The sequence below is a fragment of the Halyomorpha halys genome, unplaced genomic scaffold, assembly GCF_000696795.3.
Source record: "Halyomorpha halys isolate HHAL.00 unplaced genomic scaffold, Hhal_1.1 Scaffold869.1, whole genome shotgun sequence".
NCBI lineage: Eukaryota > Metazoa > Arthropoda > Insecta > Hemiptera > Pentatomidae > Halyomorpha > Halyomorpha halys.
This window is the reverse complement of record NW_027113357.1, coordinates 134,831-144,923: the sequence shown is the minus strand read 5'-3', so window position 1 is coordinate 144,923 and position 10,093 is coordinate 134,831.

Genomic DNA, 10,093 nt, shown 5'->3' with positions numbered 1-10,093 from the left:
CATGATGTATGCCTGAATATATGAACCGTCTGAGATAGTATAATTATTGAATGGAAATAATCCAGCTAAGTATTGTCGAATGATGGTTGCGGTTGTGGCAGATCAATTTCTCGTCCATTTGGGTAGTTTGCCCGCTACAAATATCCTCCCCCGAACCAATAGGTTTTAATGTACCTAAAAGCCCTCCCCCTCCCACTCACTATATGTAGGACATCAATATTCCAACAAAGGACGATGGCTTTTTAAATTCCTCTTGTGATCTCCTGACGATTATTAGTGTCAGCCTGAACGCGGCCATGGTCTTTGGAGTCAATATCAAAGGAAATTGCTTCCGAGTCAATAAAATTGTGTTATAAATAGTTTAAAAATGGCATATTCGAACCAATTTGTTACATTTACATAGATGTTTTTGTATATCGTTCTATTTGTAGAGCTTTTTTTTTTTTTTATTATTCATATCTTCTTTCCGTGAGTGGTTACTCCCACGGTTTTATAAATGTCTCTTTTACACGGTTGTGTGAAAGAGACATTTATTGAGTTAATATAGATGCTCCATGGTCTGGGGTCATATGCCTTTGTAAAGGCCTATCGGTATTAATATATTGACAGTATCGATATGATGTTGTATATATATTACGATATAATATATATTTATATTATGTATAATCATTTATGAGATGATTGGGGGTGCGATCAGTGAAGACCACAAATAAGTTAAAACTTTTTTTATTAGTGCCAACGTTTCGGCCAGCATTTCAGGCTTCACCAGGGCTAACACCAAAAACAAGATAATATAACCCTAATGATTAAATGAAGAACAACAACTGTTGATTGTGAAATGTTTTTGACTTATCATAATTTATAGAAATATTATATTATATAGTTTATATAAATATATGATTTATAATTAAAATGATATAGAAATATTAAAAAAAAAACTTATATGTAGTTAATTAAATATGAAAGTAGAATAACGAAACTTATAATAATACTCAATATTTAATGAATTACATATGCGTTTTCTTTATATATTTTGTATTATTTCAATTTTAAATAATTAACAATTAACAAAAGGAAGATAGTCTGGGTGGGGGTCAATATAGGTATCAAAAAGAAAACTATTTATTGTTAACCAACGTTTAAGTTTACTTTTCAGGGTTTCGTCAGGGCTAAAGGGAAAAAAAAAAGATACAAACATTATAGAATTGACAAAACATTAAAATAAAAAACATTTCAAAACAATTGCTATGTTTATAAGATATATAAAAAAGAAATTATAATAACAATATAAGGAAGTATGCATATAGGAGTACTGGAAACAAGTTAATAATAAATATATCTAGGTGTCATTAAAATTCTAAATACTGATTTAGAATAAATTGAAAATAGTTATAAATCATTAAAAATAGTTATAAATATGGTAAAGAGGTTGGTGTAGAAGATAGAACAGACAGGTGAAGTAAATAAGGCTAGGTGACGTATAGTATGTAATATGTCATATGTAAAAGAGAGATATTAAGAAAATTAATAAAAATAAACAATAAACATAGAGGTAATCACCTGTCAGATTGAAACAGGGCGGAAACTGAGAAAAAGGGGGGAGTCAGATAGAAAAATGTCCCCACTTCCTATGCTAACCCTTAGGAAGGGTAAGATTTTTTATAATACATATATAGGTAAACTGACGGAAACATTTAATCTCTCATCTAATATTACAATAGGTAAATATATGTGATAAATGTGGGAGTACATGTATAAGATATTACAGTATAAAGCAAGCAGCAGTAAACGTTGGTTTTCTTTTACTATTTTGATACCATTATTGACCGCCAGCCGGACTGGTCTTTCCGTTCGTCTTCTTTCACACGTTTTCTTTCATTGTTTTTACTATTTATATATTTTTAATTGTTACTTACATATTTTATAATGTAATTAATAACTGATCATTTACATTTCTTTCTGTACCTTCCATTATGTTTATTTCTTTACATGAGCTATGTCTGATTTTTAATATATTTTCTTTTATCATTATATTTATATATAATTACTTTACTTGTACAATATTATTTTTTATCTTCTATTAGTATTATGTAGTATCTACTTAATGTATTTTTACGTATATTTACAATTTTGTTTGTTATAATTTTTATTTTTCTCTGAATTAAGATTGTTGTCTCGTTTTGTTTTTCAGCACTGATGAATGCCTGAAATTCAGGTCGAAACTTCGGCACAAATAAATAAGCTTTTTTTATTTGTGTATCTTTACTCATCTTACTTTTTTTTTTATTTGAATAAATATAACAATTTCTCATTGTTAATAGTATTGAGGCGAACATAAAATATGAAAGAATTTGATATTTACCTAAAGGAAGAAATAAATTATTTCGTGTTTCCATTGTTGTTATGACATTTGTCAGCCTTTGCTATTCAAATAAAACTTACTTTTATTTGAAATATATTGTCTTTGTGGATAATAAATAAATAAATAATTTGAAACATTAAGATTAATTCCATTCCAAAGCAGGGAGTCTAGTGAATGAATCAATAAATCATACGCGTACTATTAAAACAACTATATGATATGAATATAAATAATTCTGACTTTTCATTTAAGTATGAGAAAGATTTTTATTACTGTTCATTACGGAAACAGAAGCTGAATCCATTACCGTAGAAATATTATTTTTGTGTTGTAGGTGTTATTTCCAACATTGTAATTCTCAAATTTAATTTAGTTTTAATTTATAATACTTTTATACCATTGTTGTTGTTTTTTATTTTGATTTATAGCCAATGATCCAATATTTATCCTTTTATGATTAGAAATTGGTTCGCAATCGAATTTGACCCCTCACACCTTCTCGCTCTGACACTCCATATCTGAAGTTAGATTCAGCTGGCCGTGGAGTGACCAAGCTTCCGGCTCTGTCATTGTCTTCCACTTCCGCCTGCCTCAATATGGATTAAGGTTAATGGCCGAGGGACAGTGGAAGCTATCTACACCGGTACACTCACCACTGCCCCCCTCCTTATCATTGAAATTATGTTAGATTGAATTATATTGTGCATGAAATAGTTTTTATTTTGATTCTGTAATGAGTCTATTTTGTCGTGGTCTTCTTAAAATCCGAACTTTCAAAAGATCTCTATGTTTTTTAAGAATCTATTCTCAAAATATCGTGCTTTGCTTGAATAACTGCTCACCATAAAATAAATTTCAGCTTTATTTTTAAATAGACGTGTTTCTAAGATATTACCTTAGACTGTGGTCCCTCTATAGACTGTCCCGGGACTAGTAGAACTATAAAGAAATAACCAGAGTTCACGGTAAATTCTATAGGATACGTTAAATATGAAACAAAACTTTTTTTCGTTAGATGTGCCTGTTTACATCGGGACCTGTTCGTACTATATATACTTCAGGTATCCCGAGTGTGTTTTAAAATTATAATAAATAGTGTGGAAAAGGGGTGGTATTGAAAATGTGAGACATTTCATTCAAAACAACATGTATTTTCCTTTTATTTCTAAAGTTAATTCCCTGGAGGGGTAAACTGGTTAGTGGGTTAGTTTAATAATTATTTCTATTATGTAAGCTAATGGGGTGATTATATAAAAAGAACATGGGGTGATCTCATTCATTGTATTGGCTTATCTGAGTGACTGTTGGAAGTTTCGCTGTCGCGGTCACTTCCGCGTCCTATGGCCGCTCCACTCGTCTAGGTGTGCGGTGGGCAAAACGGTGAAGACCATGAATATTCGCCTGGTGTCAGAAAGAACGTCTTTCTTCCTCAATGGCTAGCCAGCGTGTTCTGGACTCTGGCGTGATGGTAGGGGCAGGCCAGGTCCTAGCTTGGATAGTGCATAGGCTGAGGCGGCATTGCAGTCGCGGCGTCTTCCGCAAATTCAAGCAAACCTGCGGTCTTTATTCATTTTTACCAACTCATTCAGAATAAAAAAACGATGAATAAATTTGTTTTTAAATATTTTAAATAAAAGATTATACAAATTAGAAAATAAATAGAAGTGAGGCAGACAGAGCATCAAGAAATCCCAGTAAATCTCCCTCACTGGATGACAGTCAGTGGAGGCTGAGTGAGAGTGCTAAAGTCGCAAGTACTCTGAGCATGAGTACGAGAACAATTGAAATATTTTTTAACTGTAAATTTTGTAATTTTTCTATTTTTTCTATCTTGGCTATTGATGTTTCTATTTTTGCAATGTTCTTTATGGATTTTTGCATGAATATAGCTGAACAAGGATGGAACAAGAGAATTTGGATCATTGGTAAGGCTCTGGTGAAATTTTCAAAATTAGTTAGGTCTAAGGTGAAGGATGGATGGAATATGAAGCGTGCAACTATGGTTATCATCATTGAGTATTGAATGGATTGGATAAGTCTGATGTTGGAATGTTTTGCTGCCTCCACAGATCTTGAGAGTTACTTCTCCAAAGAGATATTTATGAAGATAGTTTTATAAATTACATGTTAGTTGTCCAGTGAGAAAGGTCCTACTTAGTAATCGTTGTAGTTATTTAAATCTTCTGTTAGAACCTTGTCTTGTGGGTGAATCAATTTAGCTGCTTGTTTGCTGGAGTTCGCTCACCGATTCCTAACCACCTGATCCGGTACTCTGGGCAGTAATTCCCAAGTAGTTCTACCTAAAAATCTTCAAAATTTTTCGTACTACAATAAATTTACAAAAAAAAAATTACGTATAATTCATTAAAAGTAAAAAGAATGTTTTATTCTTTCTCTTTCACTATAATTAGAAGATAAATTATGATTTATGGTTTACTATAGGATTTATATTTTGTTGCCTTTTGATTTATTTATTTTTTTTTTTTATATTTGATGTTTCTGATTTTCAATAAAAACTTGTCAATAGGTATAAATTATATTCTAAATATATACCTCATTAAATTATCCTTTTATTTCACTATCTTTAGTTCATTTTCGTTTTTTTTTTTTTTTTTAATTCTTTTATTATTTTATTAGGTGTTAGTTAGCTTGTGATTTATAGTATTGTTTTTTTTGTATTGTTTACATTTAATATAAACATTATTGGATGTCTATAGCATTCATTTAAACGTTTTACTTTTATAAATATAGTTTCCTCCTTTTTATTTGTTAATTATTATCTTTTCCTTTTTATTTTATTTTTCAATTTGTTGTTATTAGTGATATTTTATAATTTCATTATGCTTATTTTTTTGATGTTTCACTTTACCAGAACGCACTAAAGTCAATTTTCAATGCATTTTCTAAACATCTTTGTATAAATAAATAATATTAGTATTATTATCAAAAAAGAAAGTTTTACCTGTACATACTAAAAAATACAAATTTTATGATAAATTTTATTTACAACCAAAGTGAAGGTAATTAAATTCTTCCCCCTGCCCAAAAACATAAAATAAAAGAAGAGCCATTATTAGGAAAATATAGCGTACTGAACATTATATACATATTTTTAATTGTCTGGAAATAACATAATAAAACTATAAATCTGAAACATTCTAGATTCTCACTCAAAACAAAATTAAATTTCCGACAAAACTACATATCTTCTTAGTTGGACCAATATCAACGAAAATATACCAATAAATTTTATATTGGACTGGTACCCAATGCAATAAGTAACTAATATTGAAGGATGCACTAGATATTTTATTGTTATTTTTTTTTTATTTACTGATATTAAGAAATAATTAATTTAATTCATAAACCGTTGTGAAATAATTTATAATATTTTTAAAAAAAATATGAACTTCTATTTCATTTTTATTAAGCTTTCATTAAATTGTTTTTTCTATGCCAGCTATTAACCTTGTTGTATGAAATAATAGTGAAAATATTTCTGAAAAAGTAATGTACAAGAAAATTAATAAATATCATCTACATATAAAAATGTAATAATATTCCTACCCTTTGAGCGGAGTGAAGCTAGTATAACAAGGTTGGCTACACTTCATTCCTACTGTCAGTTTTAATTTCATTATTCTTGCTGATTGTTGAAGGTAATTAAATCATTATTAATTCAATTAGTCAAAATTATGCCGTCAAAGTTACTATGTTACTTTTCCGACATCTGCCGCCTATTTAATAAATTATTGTTGGCACTTCGGTTGACAATAAGTTGGAAATTCACTTTACTCGCACAGAATTAGGCAAAAATTGCACTAAAACTATAGCTAAATTAATAAATTAACTGTCATGGATACAATGACTTTTTAAGCCATATGACATGACAATTCAGTTATTAATTTAAGTACAGTGCAACTAATTTTTGCCCAACTTTATACAACTCATCAATTATTACTTTTCCAACATTAAAACTTTAGCTCAATTACTAAATAAGATACTGTGCCTATATATAAAGAACGAACTATAAATAATGTAGATATGACAATTCAGTTAATTTAGCCATAGTTTTATAATAATAATCTGAACCGTTTAAGACCCATGAGATCATGGGTTCAGTAAGGAAACAATGTTTATAGGACAACGGTTATATCACGCTCAACCACCAGATTTTTCCCCAATTATGGGTGGGTCCCACGAGGGCTTCAGAACTTACATGGTTGACTCACGGCTAGAGTGTAACATGAAATAATTATCTGCCTCAGTCGGATTCGAACTCGTGTCCCTGGAGTTTGTAGCACAGAGCCTTACCATTGAGCCACTCTGGTCCCACAACAGATATGTATATATATATTAGATTTATTACTATCTGCCTCATTCAAGAGCAAACAGTATTAATCAAATCCACGTATGCAATAAGAAACTAACCAATAGTATTTTTGGTTGTGGTCAATGAGCATTATCAATAATTTTTTTATTTCGTAACAGGAACCCAAGGCAACATCTAACTATGTTATAGAGAGACGGTGGGCCTTGGGGTTAGGTTGCGGAATGAAGATTAAGGTTATAGGTTATAAAAAATCAATCTTACAGAAATGTTGGTTGCTTCCTTATAGCATATGTTGCATTGAATAAGTCATTGTGAGCAAAATGATCTTTTGAGAGCAAAAGTGGTGTAAATCATTATATTTTAATTTTCAAAAATACTTACTTGATTACAGATTGAAATAACTTCAAATGTTTTTAAATACTTAGATATGATTACAGCTGACTAATGTACCAGAGAAAACCGTCATTCCTCACCGAATACTTCATACTAACTTCTCCTAAAGTGTTGAAAATTTCAAAACTCCCGTTTCTAATAGAGAGCATTTGCATTCAATGGCTCACATGTACGTTGTTTGCTAGGAAAAACAATATAAATTAAAATATATTTAAGAAGCCCAAATATTTCACATTGATGAGATAAATATAAAAGTAAGTAATTAAGGCTAAATTTATTCCTACAATCACCATCCTCCATTTCCTTTCTGTCAGTAAAGCTCTCAATGAATAAAAAATGTTGTACGTGACAGTTAACCTTAATTGGCTCTAATTATGCTCTCCCATTTGTCATATCAACATTCCAATCCAATTGTGTATGCGTATCAATGGTAATTCCCCCATCAATATTCTCTATACTATACTACTGAAGGTCATGTTGATACAGGTTAGTTGATACGTCGCCAGGATCAACTGACAGGTTTGTTCACATAATGACTACTCTACCAGAGGGGTGATTGGTAATGGGATGGGTGACCTACACCCCAGGATTAGGGTGACAGATCTTCCTTAAATCCTAAAGCACTCCCTTCATCCCTTTTATTGACCAGCTCAATGCCACGTGGTCCTTCTTAATCTGCTTAGCGTTAACCCTCCAGGTGGTGTCTGTGCTTGGGGTTTGCTGTCTCTTTCTTCAAAATTCAAATCCTCCTCGACCGTCCACTTTAGTCGTTTTCAAAAAGGTTGCTCCCATTCTAAAACTCGACAAAAGGATCTTCTTACTGTTTGCTGAAAGCCGCCATGGGGTCTATGGAACTCTTTGCGGGGACAATGGCTGTAGTATTCTGAATTGTGGAAGAATTCGTATTATATTTAGTTCGTTACATTTATACGATGTTATAGAACTTTGTGCCTGTCAAGAAAGGTACAAAATAATAGACAATTATTTATTAGTAACGAACGTTTTGCTTCCTCAGGGCTGAATAAGAACAAGATAAAACATTGTAAAATATGATAGAACAATTAAATAGAAATAGAAAGAGCGTACACATTTTCAACTTATTTATTTGTTTTAATCTTATCTATTCGTTTTTAACTTTTTTTTTTTTCAACTTCTATTTTATTTTATTTTAAATTATTTCTATGCATACATAAATATTTTATGCGTGCGTACCGACATTGAGCCCATAAATTTAAGTGTTGATTTCCTGTTGAAATACGAGATGAATGGAAGGGTATAGAGAGACTAAAACAATATACGGTTAGGAAGAGAACAAGAAGAATGGAAGGTAAAGGAAAAAAAAATTATGTAACCTAGTTATATATGTATATAAAGGGGGGAATTTTTTTTAATTCTTTTTAAATCAATTATGTTAGTATGTTTTTTTTATCCTCAGAACTGATTAGTACGCAGTATAGTTATGGAATCCCATTGTTTTTGGGCAGCATTCCTTATTCTTGTTAAATAAAGAATTTCTCTCCTAAAAATGTATATAATAAAGTTAGAATTTAAATTTTTATATAAATATGACTTATAAAATTAAAGTAATTTCTATTCATTCATATTGGTATTGTTTTAGTTAACTACATTCCTCTTTTTTAGAAAAATTGTTGCCCTTTTTTCATTTATATACTATTGTTTTAGTATAGTTTGCATCTTGTTCTCATTTACTCAGTTTTGTGTACGGTTAGAAGGAAGGTGACGGTTACTCACTTCTCCCAGGGTACGAGACAACAAGCTACACCAGTGTGGCCACCGGCTAGGATAGAAGAGAGCAATTTATAGAAGAGCAAGCTGTGACTAGCAAAGGACAATACTATAAATTGTTTTAACTGCAGCAGTGGGTTGTAACCATGGCATTGGTTGCTTCCCACAGTTGACACTACCCGTATTACCTAGAAGGGAGTCCAATTATTAAGTTTTCTAATAAAAAAAAAATAATATAATCTCATCTTGTAATTAATTATTTCTCAATCCTCTTTGATTCTTGTACATCACAAAAAAAAAAAACATTTTTTAGATCTAAACTCTGTATTTTACTGACATATTTGAAAATGGTTTTTACTTGCACCAGTGAAATTGACAATCGATGTATAATTGTTGTTTATTTTAATTTTTATTTCAATCATATTCGTTTAAACAAGTGTATGCTTTACATAAAATTGCTTCCAAGTACTTTTAGTTCCAGTTTTTAGATATTCAGAAGGTTTATAGTTTTGTATATGAAGAACATTTTTTCAGAGTCAGTTGAAATTTTTTTTCCAACTAAGCCGAAACCTCCGGAAGTTCTCAGTATGTTAGAAACTATTTGACCTCGGGCTACATGTGATTATAGTCAGAGATTATTATTCAAATAAGTTTCAATATTTGTTTTCCCTAACTAACGATATATGGGAACAGCGATTTTTAGAACTTAGTTTCGAATAATAGATTTTTGAAAATAACTGTCAATTTTTTTAAAACATTCCTTTCTGAATTAGCATTGTGAAATACATATACTACAATAAATATATCCATGGTTTAATACAAACATTACGTATAAATTCTGCAGTGTGTTCTGTATTATGATGTTACCATGTTCAGATTTGGGGAAGGACTGAAACGGTTTTGAAATAAAGGTAAGGTGTGTTTAGGTTTCCCCACATGTACCGGTTTTTTTTTTTTTGTTTTTTTTTTTATTTCTTTCTCAGACTGACTACCTACTGAGAATGTAGAACACATTACAGAATTGTATTGTACAAGTAATGTTTGTATTAAACCATAGATATATTGATTGTAATATTTATTAGTCAGAGATTGCACTATGTACTAGTAGTTTTATGACAATTATTTGAAGAGAGTGTATGTTCTAAAAAACTTTGTTTTTCTCATTGTAGGGCATGCAAAGAATAAAGTTGCGAAACGTCGCCAAAAGATGTATTATTATAACAAAGCTTCATCGGAACTTTTCAAGTTGATAGCTTTGG